The 21,001-nt window shown below is 39.4% G+C and overlaps 1 protein-coding gene across 1 annotated transcript in view; it reads left to right on the forward strand.

Annotated features, from left to right (window-relative positions):
* Positions 1 to 3,776: 3,776 nt before the first annotated feature.
* SYTL5 (synaptotagmin like 5) overlaps positions 3,777 to 21,001 on the forward strand; it is a 131,262-nt gene continuing 114,037 nt past the window's right edge. Inside the window, exon 1 of the mRNA XM_049704794.1 lies at positions 3,777 to 3,864. The gene's annotated coding sequence lies outside the window, so the exon portion shown is untranslated. The remainder of the gene's footprint in view (positions 3,865 to 21,001) is intronic.

A 21,001-nucleotide genomic window follows, 5' to 3' on the forward strand; every position in this document is an offset into this window, starting at 1 on the left:
CCAGAGGTCAGAGCCACAGGCGCTAGGATGGAGACTGTGTCCCAAAGCATTGAACCACAGGCCAAGGGCAGAGCTTCAAGCCATAGAGGAGTATTTTCAGGCCTTGAAACTTCATGGAACTTTCTGGCTGGATTTTGAAATCGCTTGGGGCTAGTGATCCTTTCCTTTTTCTCTCTTTTGCAATCAGAATATGCATAACTATAATCCTATGCCTGTCCCACCGTTGTATTTTGAGAGTAGACCACTTGTTTTCTAGTTTCACAAGTCCACAAATGGAGCACAATTTTGCCTGAGAATCTCACTCATACCTTATCTAGATGGTGAGATTTTAGACTTTGAGTTAGTTCTGAAATAGTTTGAGACTTTTGGGGTCGAAGTGTGGGGTGAATGTATCTTGCATGTGGGATGGACGTGAATCTCTAGGGGCCAGAGTGTGGACTTAGACCCCAAAATATATCTAGGTTCTAATCCATAAACCTGTAAAGTTTACCTTATATGGCAAAAGAGATTTTGCAAATATGATTAAGTGGAGAATTTTGAGATGGGGAGAATATCCTAGATTTTATGGATGGGCCCTTAGTGTAATTGTAAGTGTCCTTATAAGAGGATAGTTGAGGGAGAGATTTGACACAGAAGAAGGCACTGTGACCACCGAAGCAAGATGCTGTACTATTGGCTTTGAAGATGGTAGAATGGGCCACAGGCAGGGAATACAAGGAATGCATCTCTAGGAGCTGGAAAAGGCAAGGAAACAAATTCTCCCCTAGAGAGGAGAGTGTGGCCCTGCCAATACCCGAGTTTAGCCCAATAAAAGTGATTGCAGACTTCTGACCTCTAGAGCTGTAAGACAATGATTGTGTGTTTTTTTTTAAGCCACCAAGATTGTGATAATTTGTTACAGAAGCCATAGGAAACTAAGACACCTCCCAAATAAAGTACTTTTACTTGAATCCATGTCTCAGCATCTGCTTCTAACGGAACCCAAACTAAGATGCCAGGTGAGGATAAAGGATGCAGCAGCCAGTTAATTTATCCCATCTCCCTTGAAGTTGTTTCCCGCCACCTTCCTGTCATATGATGCATATGATTATGTTTTGAGATGGCGTAAAATTGTGCAAGACTGTGTTAAGACTAAACAGAACACATAGGTTTCTTATGACAACTTAAATTTGATCGAAGATGAATCTCCTTGGGAGACTCACTCTGACTATGATGGAGTAACTGGTAGTGGAGTAGCCGTTCTGCCAAAAAGAATCACAAAAATGGGCAAAATATATGAGCTGACTGTTTTTGAGCATTGTACAATGGGCAGCACAATGTTGTGATTCCAGAGAGAAAGGAAGCACACAAGGTAGCTCAATCATTGCTCCAGTTCTCTGCCTGGGGAAAACATCCCAATGGCACAGTGAGCTGGAATCTAGGCAAAGCACAGTGGTATTGCTGGGCTGATGAGGTAGAAATCAGAATTCAGTAGACCTAAAGAAGCTAGAATTTGCAAGACAGGCCATCAGAGAAGAGGGAGCTATATAAAGGAAGGTCTTCAAAAGTTCATTTGGAGGTTTACCAAGAGTCTTTGGCTGAGGACTGGGCTGCATATTCACAGGGCAAGACTACCTGAGACTGACCAGTGGGTACAGGATTAAGAGAGGAAGAGAGATGCTACCAGTTGATCCATGCTGGGGGGTGTTGGAGATCCAGGCAACAAGAGTGATGAGTCGTTGATAATACCCTGATAATAATATGCTGGGTATCCAGCTGAGAAACCAGAAGCCTTAGGAGTAAACATTATGCCCCAGTGTAAGGCCTAGAATAGATTCACCCTTAAAAATCCTAAAACCCAACCCTTACAAAATCTGTAGAAGAGATAGAATTTGGAGGCTGATTCCTCAAAAGTAATCAGGCTTAGGAAATACCTTAGACTTTCTGCATATCTACTTTAACAAAGCATAAGACCAAATGTATTGAACTACCTGTTAGAAGAAACATCAACACTCTTCAGAACCCAGAGTTTCTAAACATATCATCCACATTGTTCAATATACAATAAAAATATTCAACATGCAGAAAACAGGAAAATATGGCCTGTTAGTAGTCAAGAAAAAGAAGTCAATAGAAAAAAGCCCCAAGATGGCCCATTGTTGGACTTTTTAGACAAAGACTTTAAAACTATTCTATAGTCAAAGAACTAAAGAATATAGTAAGTCCCCTACATACGAACCTTCAAGTTGCGAACTTTCAAAAATGCGAACGTGCATTCCATCAACGTCAGGCGTGAGTGAAATTGCAGCTTGCCCTCTGTCTCCTATTGCTGACGATCCTTCAGCTCTAACATCTCCCACCTCCTCTCCCTCCTCCAGTCACTAACTCTTTTGCCTGTTCACTCGATGCCAGCCCCTGTATGCCAGCTGTTGTACTGTACTACAGTACTATACTTTTCAAGGTACTGTACTGTAAGATTAAAAATGTTTTCTTTATTTTTTTGTGTTTTTTTATGTATTATTTGTGTGAAAAGTATTATAAACCTATTACAGTACAGTACTACATAATCTATTGTGTTAGCTGGGTACCTAGGCTAACTTTGTTAGGCTTATGAACAAATTGAACTTATGAACACGCTCTCGGAATGGAGCTCGTTCATATGTGGGGGACTTACTGTATGTTCAATGAATGAAAGAAATATGGTCTTAATGAATGAACAGATAGAGAATTTTAACAGACAAATGGAAAGTGTAGATAACCAAATCGAAATTTAGAACTTACAATCACCAAAATAAAACGTACCAGATGGGCTCAACATTAGCTTGTACGTGGCTGAAGAAAGAGTTAGTGAAATTGAAGATGGATTAGTAGGAATTATCTAATCTGAAAAACAGAACAAAACATTTATCCTTGAGACTTTTTAAAGGTATTGTATTGGCTTCTCCTGTATGACTCTTTGAACTTACGGAAGTAATCATTTTATTGGTACTTTAAGCTAGACTCCTGTTTTTTTGTTTTTTGTTGTTTTTAATTCCCCAGGACCCCAAAGGGCCACTGCAGCTATAAAGAGGCCTGCTATGACAATATAAATGGATACTCATCTTGGGGAAATAATCTTCCAAAATTTTCACTTACTTCAACTTATGATGTAGCAAGTACTAAGAAAACTTCACTCATTATCTAATGTTTAGCTGAGCAGCCACATCCTGTTATAATTATCTTCTAAAAGTCATAAGTACACAGTGCAGTGTCATGGTTAGATACATGAACTGTGGTGCTGAAGTGCCTGGATTTAACTTGTGGCTGTACCATTTACTAATTGGGTAACTGTGGGCAAATTTCTTAGTTCCCTCATCTGTATTATGGGGATAATAATAGTTCATACCTAATAAGTTTTGGAAATTGTGAGAAATGATATATGTAAAGCACTCGGAATAGCACCTGGCATGTATGTATTGGCTGTTACCATTAGATATATATTTTTTCCCAGATCCTTTAATAATAAGTGTTTTGGGGGAATAGAATATTAAGAGAATGAGTCCTCTTTAAAACATTGATTTAAAAAGTAACTCATATCAAAAATCTTCCTAAATGTGCTTTAGAGGATAAAACAGCTATTACCTTTCCCCTGTTGATCAACAAAGGCATTCCTTTTTGAAAGTAGAGATACCACCTGCTTCTTCGGAATAGCTATCCAGCACAAGCAAACATTACTGTGTGCTACTGGGTGTGTTCAGTGTGTAAATAGTTTGTGGGAACACAAGAGGCTGGTTTTTCAAGTTTCTGCTCCTAGCACTCCAGGAGCATCACGTAGTCCAGCATTCTACAGTTTGTGTGTCTGAAAGAAAAGTGAGCCTACAAAAATGTTCTAGCCATCAGATTGAGGTAAGAATGTGTCTAGGGGTCTTCAGTGTGGCATCTGCTTTTTTGATTTTTGTGTGTTTGTGGGGTGGGGTTTGCTTGTCAGGAAATGAAAGACTCCTTTCACCATTTGATTAAAAGGAGAAAGAAAGGAATATATACAGAAGGAACGTTTTGGCCATTGGGCTGCTATATAAGTTTGATGGATTGAGGAGGGAAATATAGGTATCTTCTTGTTATTAGCACTTAATTTAATCTACACATTGAAATATGGCACTAGATCCCACTGAACATAGGAGCAATTACATATCCTAATGACATAAATCAAGTTCACAGCAGAAGTAGAGTGTCAAACAGCAGTCATCTTGCTCTGAATTTCTTTCATTTGTTAGAAAAGTCAGGCTTTATTTAGCACTGTTGAATTGTTTTCTGCACTCAGTCCTATTCTCGATATGTTTAAATATCTAGTATGGCTATATATTTTAGTAGAAGGATTGCTAAAGTTGGAAAGCCCCGGAATAATTTCAACATGAATATGATGTTTTTAACACAACAGGAAGATGAGATACTGACTGTGAATATGAATATAGTACACTAGAGAGATGAGTCAGGTTTTAAAAGATTTCTCTTTAATATAGATTGTTTTAATTAGCAATGCTGTCTTCCTCATTTAAGTGAAAAATACATTTTGCATATCAGACCATTTGGAGAACAAAGGAGGTATCTGTTTAAAGCATTCAAAGTCATGAGTAGAAAATATTACTTATATATGATAATATATTTAAAATATTGGCCTCCTTAAAATGTCTTTTAAGCATAGGAATTGAGTGTTTAATTTTTTCACTTTATAATAAACTGTTTATATGTTGTTTAGACAACAGCTTAAACACAAGACTGTTATAATTTAAACCCCATGGCTTAAGTGCATGAAGACATTCAGTTGGACACTAGTGAAATTCTTAAATAGATCCCTACATCCCTGAGTATATAAATACACGTATACATATATATTTACATATGGACAACTTATATCAGGGAAACAGATAAGGGAAAAGGTGAGAAGATGTCTTTTTGTTGTCAAATCATATTTATTCTGTGTACTTAGGATTTCTGAAATGCTCTGCCAGCCTTTGGGAATTAGCTGTGTTGTCATACAACTTATTCAGGTTCGATAAAGTCTTCTAATAGGTTTAGGGAATAAAATAATATGAATAAAATAGTTATTTCTACTTCTTTGTGTCCTGGAGGCACATCTAGTATTTCTATTGAAATCATTTTCTTATAATCATTTAGTATGTTAAGAAAAGGAAAAGGAAATGCAGCCTTAATTTGTGAAATGAGCAGTTTGTTTTACCTATAAGCTTCATTCTGCAATGGCATATGTTATGCCTGTCTTGCCAGCATATGTAAACACTTAGCTTTAATCCTTTCTATTTAGAATTTACTTGTAGCAACGTTTTTGTACATCCCATCTGTTGCTTACACATCCCATGTGTATGCTCTCACTCTCACACATTTACCCGCACACACATTCACAGGACTTTTAACTTCTCTTGAACCTGGGTCCATTCCTGGTGACGTCTTTCTGTGGGTAGCACCATCACTTCCTTTGACCTCTGTTTCTTTACCCTGCTTTCTCCCATCTTCCATCATGCCTAACCCATGGTCATCTGATTCTACTCACGATAGTGCTAGTAAAGCAGGTAGGTCCCCTTGCTTCCATCACTTGTAGAGTTGGCAACGGTAGTGGCTGCTGTAAGTTCTTGAAGGTCATCTGGAAGTCAGGCAGAGCTTTTAGAGGTACAAAATCCGGTAAATATATAGTGTACCAGGATAGGAAATCCACCTGATCTGGTGTGTCTCTCTTTTCAGCAAAAACACATCTCTAAGAAATGGTTACTAAAATCTGCCCGTACTGTTTTACTACCCACTTTCTCTGTTTTAAAATCACACTTTCCTTAAATTGCCCTATGGCATGACATCTACCTCCATCGCTTTATTGATACTGTACTTCCAAGGGTCATTTGTGGTGCTTTTAGGAAATCTAGTTGCATTCATTCATTCATCTATTGATTCACCCATTCAGTAACTGTTTATTTAGTGACAACTGTGCATGAGCACTGCTAGGCACTGAAGTTACAGTAGGAAACACTTAGGTCTGCCTTTAAGTACCTCCAGTCTAGTTAGGAAAGATGTCAATTTACCCAAATAATTTATTACAATTGTGATAAGTGCTGTGAAGTACACTTATTCAAATCCTCGTTCTGTTTGACTCCTTTGCTTTGTGTGACATTCATGATCACTTCCTACTTCTTGAATTTTCTCCATCCTTGTTATCTGTGACTCTATACAATCTATTCAGCTACTTTTCTACCACTTTCCCTTTGGTCTTACTTCCTCTTCTCTTCCCTAAGTGATGGTTTCCCCCAAAGTTTAGCGTTTGCACCATAATGTATTACTTCTTTTCTTTGCCTGTGACTTCTCATCGACTCATAGTTTCAAATATCACTTCCCAGTGGATGCCTCCAAGATACCCATTTCTAGGTTTTTCTGTCTGCTGTATATTTTCCCACTTGTACTTCCAAGTCCAACTGTCACCAAATGTTCTTCATGGTTGGAGCCAAACTCACTGTCTTTTATGTGAAACCACTTCCTCTTTCATCCATGTTTCTGCTAATGGCATTGATGATCTCCTGGTTTCTCACATTTGAAACCTAGGAACCAGTTTTGCATCTAACTTTTCGTTTGCTCTCAATACCTAAGCCATTACCAAGGCCTTTTATTTCTTTCATGATAATCTATCTAGCATCTATCCTTTCTCATCTCCCTTTTCTGTTATTTTTTCTTTTATTCTGTATTTTCTCATCCTCTCCTCCCTGGGAGTTATCTAGAATTCAAGGTCTTGGTCAGACCCCAGCTCCATCAGAAAATCTATACCCAGAAAGTCCCCATTTTATGGGTATCTTCTTTTTCGAAACCTTCAGAACAAAATCTTGGGAGTGATGGGAAGAACACAGGCTCTGGTAGCCAAAGACCCAGGTTTAAATTCTGATTCTACCAGCCACTACCTCCTTTACACTTTATCTGTCTGTGAGCCTTTGTTTCCTCATACTTATCCTATCTCACATAGTGGTCACATGAAGATAAGTTCATGGAGGTGAAGTCATTTAAAACTATGAAGCATTATATAAATATTACAGTAAGATTTGTTAATATAAGAATAACTCAGGGGGACTTCCCTGGTGGTGCAGTGGTTAAGAATCCACCTGCCAATGCAGGGGACACGGGTTCGAGCCCTGGTCCGGGAAGATCCCACATGCCGCAGAGCAACTAAGCTTGTGCACCCCAACTACTGAGCCTGCGCTCTAGAGACTGCAAACCACAACTACTGAGCCCGTGTGCCACAACTACTGAAGCCCGCGTGCCTAGAGCCCGTGCTCTGCAACAAGAGAAGCCACCGCAATGAGAAGCCCGTGCACCACAATGAAGAGTAGCTCCCGCTCGCTGCAACTAGAGAGAAAGCCCATGCGCAGCAACAAAGACCCAACACAGCCAAAAATACATGAAAAAGAATAACTCAGGAGCAGGGACCAAGGTCCTGGGTCTTGACTACCGAGGTAGTATAGTGTAGGGTTAAATTTGAATCCCAGCTCTGCTACTGACCAGCTGTGTGAAATTGAGAAAATCTAGCTTCTCTTTTCCTGAGTTTCTTCATCTGTAAAACGGGAGTAATAATAGTTTGTACTCATAGGGGTGTTGTAGGATTAAAAGGGTTAATAGATGTAAAATACTTAAAAAAAAAAAACAGTGCCTGGCCTATAATAATTGCTCTATAATATAGTGTGGGAGGTGGTGCTGGCAGCCAGTGGGGCAGCATGTGGATATAAGGTGGGAGCGAGTTATTAGAACTGAGTCACCAGGTGAGGATCAGGTGTATCAAGGATGGAAGCGCAGAGCCATGGAGTGGACACCTATACCTGGCTGAATCCCTCGTGATTCACATCACAAATGGCCCTGCCATCTGAGGCAGAACTGAGCAGATGCACATGAGGAGATAGGAACATTCTGAGCAGCCATTCGGGGCTCAAGGATGGGGAGAATGGTGTTTCAGGCACATTTTTGTTGTTCTTATTAAAGAGAAAAGAATGGTAAGTAGTTTGCCCTTATAGAGTCATGAAATATGGTGATATGTCATGGAATCAAAGTATCAGTATCCAAATGTTAAGAAAACAGACTTATCCTCTGTATTCTAGAAATCTCTCTCTGTCTCTTTTTTTTTTTTTTTTTTTTTTTTTTTGGCCACACCGCACGGCATGCGGGATCTTAGTTCCCTGACCAAGGATTGAACCCGTGCCCCCTGCAGTGGAAGCGCAGAGTCATAGCCACTGGGCCGCCAGGGAAGCCCCTAGAAATCTCTTTCTTTAACCAGCATAGGCTTAAAACATTTCAGAGTGCAAGGGACCTTAGAAATTCTGTTCCTCTCAATTTATAGGATCATTGGCCAGAGTATGTATTTTTACTAACACACAGTATTCACTTTGAATGAGGATTTTTTTTTCATGTTAAGAAAGGACAAATAACACTTAGAATATTCCAGGGGTGGTTCTAAGTGCTTTAGATTGTTTAACTCATTTAATCTTCACAAGAACCCCATGGGATAGATATCATCATCCTCACCCCATTTACAGAAGAAGAAACAGGATCATAGAGGTTATGCATAATTAATGAGTAATTGAGCCCAGCTTCAGACCCAGGCAGCCCAGAATCAGAGCCCGTATTCTCAGGCATTGTGCCCTATCATCTCAGCACATCTGTGCTCTAGCGTCTGGCTCAAGAGGGCAGGCTGTGGTGTCCTGGGCAGATGTTAAATGTTGCAGTTCCAGTTTTCCTTGACAACTGGTATTAAATGTTTGATAGTGTTTCATAATATATAAAAATAATATTTATACTAGGTATTCCCCTATCTGTTCAAGAAGAGTCTGATTTTTCTCACGCATGATTCTGTACGTGAGCACCACAGTTGTCAAATAATTGTAAGTTGACAGCTACTTTGCACTGTACTTCATTGTTGCTTCTGCCATGGGGATGCTCTCTTGCATGTTAGTTCCCATCTTTGCTTTTGCTAACAAAAGTTTAGGCTCAATTTTTAGAGTTGCCACTGTTTCCTTTTTAAACTACTTCTTGTACATTTAAATGTTCTCTCACCTTCGTTTTTTTAAAAAACAATTTTCTCTAAGCATTATCAGCTACAAAAATGATTTTCTTCTTCACTGAATAAAAATATTAAAATCCGACTTACCTTCCCTGAACCCCTTAATAACCTTATTCATTTCCAAGTAGGCACAGTACCATTTGTAACTCTTGTTAAGTTTAATTTAGCAATTTCCAGTCCTTGTAACAGTTGACTTATCCAGGCTAATTTGATTTAATCTTTCTAACTGAATGCCAGGAAACACTCTGTTCCTGCATTATGAACACGTCCAATTCATTTAAGGATTTCTGGTTCATGAAAATAGACTTTGGTGGCATTTTTGTTTTTGGTGTTGTGCAGTCAGAAAATATTTCCAAGAATCAGGACTTGGAGGGAAATTAAGATAATGATTAAAAAAAACCACTTGAAGATATATTTCATTTTAAAGGAAGCAAAATCCTTAAAACCAAACAATGTAAAAAATTATTTAACATTGACAGTGTCTTCTAAGAATGGAAGTGGTAGATTTTACCAGAAAATATAGCTGACATGGGGTGGGAGGAGGGGTGTGTATGGGTAGAGAAATCATATTTGGAATCTAGCCATCAAATAATGATGTTCCAGGGTTCAAAAATAGACTTTAAATCTAAACATACTTTTATCTGGATTATAAAAGCCGAAGTTCAGCAACAGCCCACTTGGTAAACACAGACCAAGAGAGAGCATATGAAATATATTTATTTAATTCAAGTGTCAGAATATAGAGAAGTCCATTGATATATCTTCCCAAGATCTGTGTATAGAGAGCAATAGATTTTAGTCTCCTAGTGTGAAATTATATTAACATTAACATATGATTTAAAAATTTGAAGTTAATTTCATTTAAAGCAAGTGATATGATATCAAGGATGAATTTTCTAAGCAGTAAGGGCCTAAGGCAAAATAGGCATTTTTTTCCCCAACTTTCAACAAATAATGGTGTATTCAAGGATGTATTCAAATGAACTTATTTACAAAACAGAAACAGACTCACAGACATAGAAAACAAACTTATGGTTACCAAAGGGAAAGGGTTGCGAGGTGGGGAGAGATAAATTAGGAATTTGGGAGTCACAGATACACACTACTATATATAAAAGAGATAAACAACAAGGACCTACTATACAGCACAGGGAGCTATATTCAATATTTTGTAATAACCTATATGGGAAAAGCATCTGAAAAGGAATATATATGTATAATGGAATCACTTTGTTGTATACCTGAAACTAACACAGCATTGTAAATGAACTATACCTCAATAAAAAATTAATTAATAAAAAAATAAATCAAGTGGTACGATATCAAGGATGAATATTCAAAGTAGTAAGGGCCTGATACAAAATAGGCATTTTCCCCCAACTTTCAACAAATAATGGTGTATTCAAAGATGTCTGTGCCTATAAATAAATGCATAATTTTTAAGTTATAAATTTTGGCTGGAACTAGAAATGTATTAAAACATATTTTGTGACAAAGAATCACTGTCCTCTAATTGAGAGACCAGCTCAGGAAAAGTAACTTAACTACAAGGAAGTTGTCAGTAACATGGGGAAAAAAAAAAAAAGACTGGGATGTTCTCTTTGTAGTAGCCATGTTCCAGAAGGAAGAATTTAACCTACTTCAAACCATTCACAGCTGTCATCTAATTTTGTTGGCTATTACTGAGTTTGAGCTCTAAACACAGGAAGGTTATTTCTAAATCAGTTATACAAAACAAACGAAACAGCTGTTGATTTTCTTTCAAGTGAATTCCTGTTTGTCTCATTGTTTTTATGAGTAATAGTTATATATATGGCTTTATACTTAAGCACAGTAGGATATAACTAAATATTAGCACCAGTCAGATCTACAGAATGGGTTCCTGAACAATGAAGATAAAATCCAGTGGTAGTATGTGATTGATTATAGTGTGAAAACTATTGAACCTGGGTCAGCAAACATAAAATGTGGATCCAGTACTGCCACCAATAATAATAGTAACTCTTCATCCTTCCTGAGGATTTCCTATGACCTAAGGACTATTCAAACACTTTCTTTTTTTTTTTTTTACATCTTTATTGGAGTATAATGGCTTTACAATGGTGTGTTAGTTTCTGCTGTATAACAAAGTGAATCAGTTATACATATACATATGTTCCCATATCTCTTCCCTCTTGCGTCTCCCTCCCTCCCATCCTCCCTATCCCACCCCTCCAGGCGGTCACAAAGCACCGAGCTGATCTCCCTGTGCTATGCGGCTGCTTCCCACTAGCTATCTACCTTACGTTTGGTAGCGTATATATGTCCATGCCACTCTCTCACTTCGTCACAGCTTACCCTTCCCCCTCCCCATATCCTCAAGTCCATTCTCTAGTAGGTCTGTGTCTTTATTCCTGTCTTACCCCTAGGTTCTTCATGACATTTTTTTCCTTAAATTCCATATATATGTGTTAGCATACGGTATTTGTCTCTCTCTTTCTGACTTACTTCACTCTGTATGACAGACTCTAGGTCTGTCCACCTCATTACAAATAGCTCAATTTCATTTCTTTTTATGGCTGAGTAATATTCCATTGTATATATGTGCCACATCTTCTTTATCTATTCATCTGTCGATGGACACTTAGGTTGCTTCCATGTCCTGGCTAATGTAAATAGAGCTACAACGGACATTACAGTACATGACTCTTTTTGAATTATGGTTTTCTCAGGGTATATGCCCAGTAGTGGGATTGCTGGGTCGTATGGTAGTTCTGTTTGTAGTTTTTTAAGGAACCTCCATACTGTTCTCCATAGTGGCTGTACCAATTCACATTCCCACCAGCAGAGCAAGAGTGTTCCCTTTTCTCCACACCCTCCCCAGTGTTTATTGTTTCTAGATTTTTTGATGATGGCCATTCTGACCGGTGTGAGATGATATGTCATTGTAGTTTTGATTTGCATTTCTCTAATGATGAATGATGTTGAGCATTCTTTCATGTGTTTGTTGGCAATCTGTATATCTTCTTTGGAGAAATGTCTGTTTAGGTCTTCTGCCCATCTTTGGACTGGGTTGTTTGTTTTTTTGTTATTGAGCTGCATGAGCTGCTTGTAAATTTTGGAGATTAATCCTTTGTCAGTTGCTTCATTTGCAAATATTTTCTCCAATTCTGAGTGTTGTCTTTTGGTCTTGTTTATGGTTTCCTTTGCATGTAACCAAGATCATGTCTTGGTTCAGTCATGTCTCCAAGATCCGGTGTCTAACAAATTTCAGAGCCTGGATTTGAACCAGAGTCCCTATTCTGTGCCAGAGTTACCTTGGTCAAGTTAAGTAACTTCTAAAGGCATTTCCCTGGGATATTTTTTTCCTGCTGCCCCAGTTTTTACCTTTCTCCCTGGTTCACAGGCTCACACAATCTGTGCTGGTATCTATAAAACTGTCACTGATCTGGCCCTGTGCGCTAGTGTCTCAGGGGTTGTCATCATCTCTGTGACCTTCTGTCAAGGTGGAGATGGGGGGAGGCTGCGTTCATCATTACTCAAGGCTCTTAGGTCTGCTGGCCCCTCAGCACTTCCGGTTCCCTCAGCCATTGCTAACTCCCCTCTCCCGGCTGAGCTGCTCAGACCATCCTTGCAGGAGCCCAAGTAGCATCAGGCCCTTCCTCACCTCATTTTCCTCTACTCTCTGCACACCTTGACCACTGCTGGAGCTTTCATGTCCTTTCTTAGCCAGGAGAAGCTGCCCCAGTGTCATCTCTTATATTCCTCTCTACACTCCTATAATAAAACTCAACATTCGGGCCTCCAAGCTTTGTTCTTGGCAGAGAGAACACATAGTGTGAGGAACATCAGAAGAGAAAGAAAGCATATTGCAGGTCACCTTCCAGTGTTGTTCCCCAAACTATCTGTGCTAAAGAACCAGTTTCTTTGTGTTTAATTTTCCAAGCCACCTCAAACTAACACTTTTGTAAAGTTCACTGTAAGCGAGATGAGTCCACAGTGACACACTCCTTTGTCGTGTCAATGTCAGATTCCTATGAAAGTTCTTAAACGCTCTCAATTTTGCACACATCTTGCCGCAGGCCAATAACTAACAGTTTATGACCAGCACCAGTCCGTGAACCACATTTAGAGTAGCACTGTCATAGAGACCTCCTTTCCTGGGAAAAAAGAACAAAAGGATCTGTGTTTACTGCAGTCCATCTTTCATTCTGCAGGTGTGCCTGTATGTCCAGCTTTGTATGGTCCTTTGGTGCACAAATGTGTACCCTCCAAAAGCAGGAGTGCTGGGCATTGGTATAATGTTGACCAAGACAAAATTTATATATATATAAATTTTGTATATATATGAAGAAAAAGAACATATGTGTATACATACATCTGTGTGTTACATAGTATATAGTATATATATGTATATATATATGTGTGTGTATGTTTACAAATGTATATATTTCATTCTACGGTACAGTATGATGATCACAAACATGGTCACTAGAGGAAGACTGAGTTAGTTTGAATCTTAGCTCCACCACTTTTGAGCTTTGTGGCACTGAGCAAGTTATTTAATCTCCTCTGCCTTATTTTCTCTATCTGCAATAATACGGGAATAACAAAAATAACTCAAAGGGTTGATGTAAGGATTGAATGAGTTAATATATATAAAGCAACCTTAGAACAGGGCCTGGTACGTGGACATGAGTGCTGCGTGGGTGTCTACAGTCATTATTACCGTGAGCCATAAGGAAAAGGAGTTAAGGCAGGTATAATAATGGAGCAGGAAATATTCAGTCCAATATAAAATATAATACAACATGGACAATAGAACAGGTATGGTTAACTATGACTTGGATGATGTGAAGTATGTAATGATTTCTTTTTGGCTTTGTATTTGATGTCTGTGACATTCCATCGTGTCACATAGACATTTTGCATTAGCAGTTACTTTTTATCCCCCCAGAAACCCCATGAGATGGGTATTGTTACTATCTCTACTTTACAAAAGAAGAAACTGAGGTTCAGAGAGGTTAAGTAGCTTAGCTTCTGTAACACAATAAGTAGCAAAGCTGGTGTTTGAACTCAGAGCTTTCTAACTCCAAAACCTGGAGTCCTTGCAATTCTCTACTTGAGCTGTCTACTGGAAAACTATGGGAAGTTTTAAAAATGCAATGCCTCGCTCCTAAACCCCAAAATTCTTTAATTTGATTTTTTAAAAATAGCCTTATCAAGATATAATTCACACACCATACAATCCACCCATTTGGAGTATAAAATTCAATGTTTTACAGTATATTCACAGGTGAAACGCCATCACCACAATCTAATTGCAGAACATTTTCATCCTGGGGTGGATCTGGCAATAGAGTCCCTGGGATCTTCACTTCAGGGCCAGAGACCCTGTAAGAGTTCTTGAATGGATTTCAGACGGTTTGAGAATGTTTTCTAGGATCCACAGCTTTCATTTTCTTCTTTAAAGGGGTAGAAATGCAGCTCAGATAGCGTTAAGAAACTAGACCAGTGTGTTCTCAAACTTTAGGGTGCACACAAACCGCTGGGGGCTCTTGCTAAAATTCACATTCAGGGACTTCCCTGGTGGTGCAGTGGTTGAGAATCCGCCTGCCAATGCAGGGGACACGGGTTTGATCCCTGGTCCAGGAAGACCCCACATGCTGTGGAGCAACTAAGCCCGTGTGCCACAACTACTGAGGCTGTGCTCTAGAACCCGCGAGCCACAACTACTGAGCCCGTGCACCACAACTACTGAAGCCCGCGTGCCTAGAGCCCGTGCCCCACAACAAGAGAAGCCACTGCAATGAGAAGCCCGGGCACCGCAACAAAGAGTAGCTCCCGCTCACTGCAACTAGAGAAAGCCTTCGTGCAGCAACAAAGACCCAACGCAGCCAAAACAAACAAACAAAAAAAATCGAATTTAGTAGGTCTGGGGTGAGGTCAGGCCTACTTTTATCACTTTGGTTATAGGAGTACTAACATTGGAGCCCAGTTAAGTGAAATGTTATCTGTCCTAAAATCCCATTCTTCTCATTAGTAGATATGTGTTATCAAAAAACCCTCAAAACAACTGTATTCAATCATTATTATTATATTTTGAATTTTGTCAGTAAAATATTTGTGGACATTTGTTTTCTTGTTATATAAGTAACTGCAGTATAGCCATGATTTTGCCTCTTGTAACAAAAAGCCTAATATATTTACTGGCTGGCCCTCAATAGAAAGTTTCCCAACCCCTAGCGTGGAGCATGGTGTAAGGCCACATCTGAGGTGCAGAAATCTTGTTCATCTTACTCTCCACGGTTCCTTACTGCATTTATCAGACTTGGCATTAACAATCAGACTGATAGGAATCCGAAAAGTGAGGGACAACAAGCTGGCTGTATATACGGATAATCCCCCCTCCCCCCCGCCCAGGGGAGCCATCTGGGCCTGTGAGAATCAGCTTCAGGTTTAGTTTAAAAATAGATCTTCCTGGGTTGCAAGCTACTTGCCTGAGTAGCATGGGTGAGTTTCCACAAAGGACCCAGCGTCTTCTCAGCTAGGTCATGTGAATAAGATTTTAGAAGCAGGATGCCCTAGGAGTAATTTGCCATCCCTATAGAGAGTTTGGTTAATTGGGTGACAGTTAGCTGAACGTATGGGTAGAATATTGCTTCTTCTTGCACCAACTTTAAAGCTGCTTGGCACCGAAGGGGTTTGCTCAGAGCTCTGAACTTGCAAGAGCTATTCGACCATGCATTTTATATATATGACATTCCTGCTTATTTTCCAACACTAGCTCACTTTGGCTCCCGTGAAAAAGACCTGCGCCACACTCATACTAGAACATAGATGACTCTTCAAAATTCTCCTGGCTTCAAGTGGTTTCCTACACCATAACCTATTGTAGAGCTTCCTCCCATATGTCCATCGTGAACTACTGCTCCCTTTGGTCTTGGTCAGTGACAACTTTAGATCTCCTAACAGCTGATTTTCAGGCTATCTATCTACCTTTTTTTTGGTTGCAAGAGCTTGTCCAGTAATCAATACTCACTGCAAATAATCCTTGTTTCCATAAGGCCCATAACTGTGGTCAGATTTTAATATGCTCTGGGGGGGACAAGTACAAAGTATGACCTTGAAGGAATTAGATTATCCCCCCAAATAATTGCAAGGTTTACTAATTTATATTATTAGAAATTAGGAGAGGGCCAAGGAAGATGTGATATAACACTGGATTGGGCTGAATTTACGGATAGGGTGCATTTTCCAGAGTTTCTGGGTTTAGTGTGGTGCCCAGAAACTCTGGAAGTCATGTAGCCGCGGGTGTTTGTAACAGTTTACTTGAGAGGTTAATTGAAATGTGAACATAATGGTGGCCTCCACTGACTCTGAGTGATAGACTTGACTCCCCATTCATTAGACTCAACTGCGTCTTTCGCTCTGTTGATTATCCCCTCCCCCTAGTCTCTTTCATCAGCTCATTTGTTTCTCTACCTCTTCTTTAAAAATTATTGTTCCTCATGATCTTATCCCTGGCCCTCTTCTCCTCCTGTGTATTCTCACTTGCATGATTTCAGCCATAATGTAGGTACCAGTAATTCTCAATTAAACCCCTCTAGTGTAGACTTCTCTGATAAACTCTAGTTCCATATTCCAGTGCCCTTCTGGACAGGTCTTTGGTTTTGATATTTGCCTCCTAAGCTCCTGGACGCCAACATCTTCAAATTTTAATTAATTTTTTTCCTCTCAACCTTTTTTATCTTGTATCCTCTGTCTCTGTGAATAGCATTACCATCAACGTTCCTAGGCTTTACCCCAGTCCTCTCGAATCAGGATCTCTGGAGATGGAACCTCAGGAATCTCTTTCTGAACAAACACCATAGGTGGTTCTTATGTACACTAAAATGTAAGACTCTTTGCGGTTCTCCACGCCAGAAACCTCAGTCACTCTATTCCCTCTTCCTCATCAGCCACATCCCGTTGGTAACTGGACCTTATTAGATCATTCCCAAATATCTGCAAAATGACCCTTCGTTCCTTTCCCACTAACACAGCTTTAGTTCCCAATCTCTCCCTGGCCCTCCTGCTCAAGTCTCTTCACTGTCCCCATAACTTCTACTCTCTCAGGCAATCACTCAGTACTGATGTGTTTCAAAACACACATCTGAAAGAGAAATCTGACTGTGCTATTCCTAGGCTTAAAAGCATTCAACAGTTTGATGGCATGCGAGCAGTTTTCAGACTTTTTAAGGTCATGGAGCTCTTTCTTCAAATAAAATCCTGGCAGGAAATCCAACTGATAGAACAGATAAAAAGCAGGGCTGCTCTGTTTGAAGCAGGGATCGGCGTCACAGGCTTGGCCATGTAACCTACCTTGCTGTGTTTCCTAAGAAACCATTCCCACAGACAGTTTGGAAAACACTGGATAAAGTGCAGGTGCTTTATTTGGAAACAAAATTCCTCCCTGGCTGGCAGCCCTTCCTCTCACCTCTCCACCGTGAACTCAGGCCCCAGCCCTGGGATGATTCACTGTTCCCTGGACTAGTCATGTGTACTTGTGACTTTTCACATTTACTCTCTTCACATTGTACAATGACCACTTTCCTTTTCCCAACTGTCGTTTTCTTTGCGTTCTCAAAGCCAAGTTGGCATTTATGACTGTGTTTTTTTGTTTTGTTTTTTTAATGTTTTTGTCTCCACTACAAAATAGACAAGCTCTTTGGGAACAGAGCCCATGCTTTCTTCATCTATGTATTCCCTAGCTCCAGCAGTTTATTGCACGAACATTTCTATGCTTTGTAACCCTTTGTATCTGTTCTTTGGTTTGGTTTTCTTCCGGACTGAAAATGCCTTAGTGAATTAAGCGTTATTTTAAAAATACATTTATTAACCACAAAGCCGTATGACTCTACTACTGATTTTTTTTTCCCCTGTTCAGCAGTCAAGCATGATCAGTGGATATATGCATTGTGTATCATGGCATATGAAGTTGAACTAATATGGCTAGAATATAGTTTTGACAGCAATGACATTTGCTGTTTTCTTTAAACTGATTTTATAAGTAATATGTATTTATTGTAGAAACATGGAAATGAAGACAGTTATAAAGAAGAATCTAAAATACAGCTATAATATAACTAACCAGAGATAAACTTAATATTTTGATTTATCTCCTCTCATTCTATTTTCTATAATATTTAGTTGTGTAGGTATTTCCTTTAGCACATTTGGAATCATACCGTATAAGTAGCTTTATGTCCTGAGTTTTTCCACTTACCTTCATGTTACGAACCTTCCAGCATGTTATCATATGTCAAAGAATCTTAGCATTATTAAAAATCTTATTATTTTAATAAAAATTGTGGCATTTCTAAGCGATTGCTAAGAAGTTTGTAAATTCTTAATAGAAAGTCTAGGAAGCCAGAGAGAGAGACCTTTGGGAGTTTTGTGAATTGAAGGGAATGGAGGTATGTTTTTACTGATCTTTTTTAATGACATTGCTAATTTCAGTGTAAGAACAGAAAGGATGGAGAGGTCTAAAATGTTTTGAGCATCTGTTAGGTGCCAGATACCGTGCTAGGCACTTTGTATACATTAATTCATTTTTAAGATTCACAACAAACCCAGGAAGTGCATGTTAATATTCCCATTTTACAGATGAATAAACTGAGATAACAAAAACTTAGAATAGCTTGTCTATGTTATCCTCTCAGCGAGTAGCATGAATCCCATTCGTTTCCAAAGCCCCATGTTTTCTACAACACCAACTCTGAGAGGCTACATAGAGCCAGCCTTTGATTCTGAGGGCTTTGTATTAGCATTGCTTACCCCATGGACTGTAAAATCTTCTGGTGACTACAGTTGATGAATCCCTTAAATTACCCCCACCCCTTTGTCCATTAGAATATATGTATTTTTTCTACATAGAACATATATTTTTTTTCCTATAGTCATTGTTGATTGCCTAAGGTATCAACTGTCCCTCAAAAAAGTTTGAGTCTCTACTGCAAATAATGGGGCATCCACAAGTCTTGCAGAAATACTGTGAGGAGCCTTGCATTGAGAACATTCTCCTCTCTTGTTCTATTACCCTTTCATGAGTCCCTGGAACCCATTGGAACCAGTTTTCTCCCAATACCCACCAGTACCCTTGATACTGTTTGTTTATAGAAGAGTTTCAAATAATTTACACTTCTGCTGACTGTGCTACCATTTCACTGATTTATGCATCTGTGTGTGTAAAATAATAATGACTTGTGTCCTTAGGTCTGAACAGCTGAGCATTTCAAACCCTGCTTGCTTCTCTTCGTATAGCTAGAAGTGCCTACACTTGTACTGAGCCATTAACAAAAAATAGGGAGTCATGGTACACATGCAGTTTTTCCATTCCCATCAAGAAATGGAAGAATGCGTGATCCTTGGTCTTCAAATTCCTGGTAACCACAAACTTCCATATCCTGTATATGAGGAAGTAAGACATGGGAAGCTAAAAGGGCCACAAATTCTTTGCTACTCCCCTTCCTTTGGAATCTGATTCAATCTGAGATGGCTTTTGTGATTGACTTGACAAATAAAAGATGGCAGAAATAATGGTAAGTCCTAAGATATCTTGCAGTTTCTGCTTGGGCAGAACACTTGCTCTGGGGGAAGACAGCTGCCATGTACAAAGTCTTGACTACCCAGCGACCACCATGAGGGAGAAGCTACATATAGGTATTGTGGTCAACAGCCCCAGCTGTGCTCCCAGCCAGTAGCTGACGCCAGCTGCCAGTTATGTGAGTAAGTCATCCTTAACATCCCACCTAGTCCAGCCTTCAGGTGACTTTCAGCCCCACCTGCCCTTTGACTGCAGTCTCGTAAGAGATACCAAACGTGTGCTTCCCAGTTAAGCCCAGTCAATCCACAAAACTGTAAAAAGATAAGTTTTTGTTTTAAGCTACTAAGTTTTGGGGGTGGTTTGTTACTGAGCATCAGCTAACAAACATGAAGGAATGATTGTACATGTTGTATTTGGAGCTAATAAACTCCACTTTCATTGAAGGTTTCCAAGGAAATGCCGATCATTGGTCTTCTTCCTACATTTTGTATGATGGAGCCTTCTCTTGTCCTCATATTCTCCCTGGTAATTTTTTTTTAATTGACTGAAACAGATATTTTTCTGTTTATTTTCCATACATCTGCTCTAAGGGTGGCAATATTTAATGAAATTCTGTAACATAGAATTATTAGAAGAAGGTTAACTCTTTGTCTGATTAAAGAGAAACTACCACAGGTTAACAAGAAGACATCCATGGCAAGGAGGCCACCATAATGTCATGTACAGTGATGTAGTACATTCCACTCTAAATCCACTAGCAGTGCAGTGGCTGCCACAGAGCTGGAATATTGTCCAACTTCTTCATCTCAAGCATCTGCCCAGAGTTTAGTTTCTTTTTTACACTCCATTTTGGCATACAGCATCACCTCACGCTGAGATTTTTATTTTAGGTGTTCCTTCTAAAATGTCTGATTTTTTTCATCTCATTCATTAGAAGTCTGAAATGAGTCTTATAAAGCTAAAATCATGGGTTTGGCAGGACTGTATTTCCTCTGGAGGCTCCGGGGAGAATCCATTTCCTTGCCTTTTCCAGCTTCTAGGAGCTGCCTGCATTCCTTGGCTCATGGCCCCTTTCTCCATCTTTGAAGACCATCACTCCGACCTCTGCTTATTTCATCACACTTCCTTTTCTAACTTTAACTGTACTGCCTCCATCTTGTAAGGACACTTGTAATTACACTAGGCCCATCTGGATGATCTAGGATAATTTCCCCATTGCAAGATCCTTGACCTAGCCACATATGCAAAGATTCTAGTGACGAGGACATGACCATCTTGGGGGCCATTATTCAGCCTCTCACAGATACCTGAGCTAGACTAAGAGGCATTTAAGCAGATACCTGTGGATGCTTAGCAGTTAGAAGATGAGGGGAGGGGGAAAG

This window comes from Orcinus orca, chromosome X (assembly GCF_937001465.1).
Source record: "Orcinus orca chromosome X, mOrcOrc1.1, whole genome shotgun sequence".
In the NCBI taxonomy this organism is placed as follows: Eukaryota; Metazoa; Chordata; class Mammalia; order Artiodactyla; family Delphinidae; genus Orcinus; species Orcinus orca.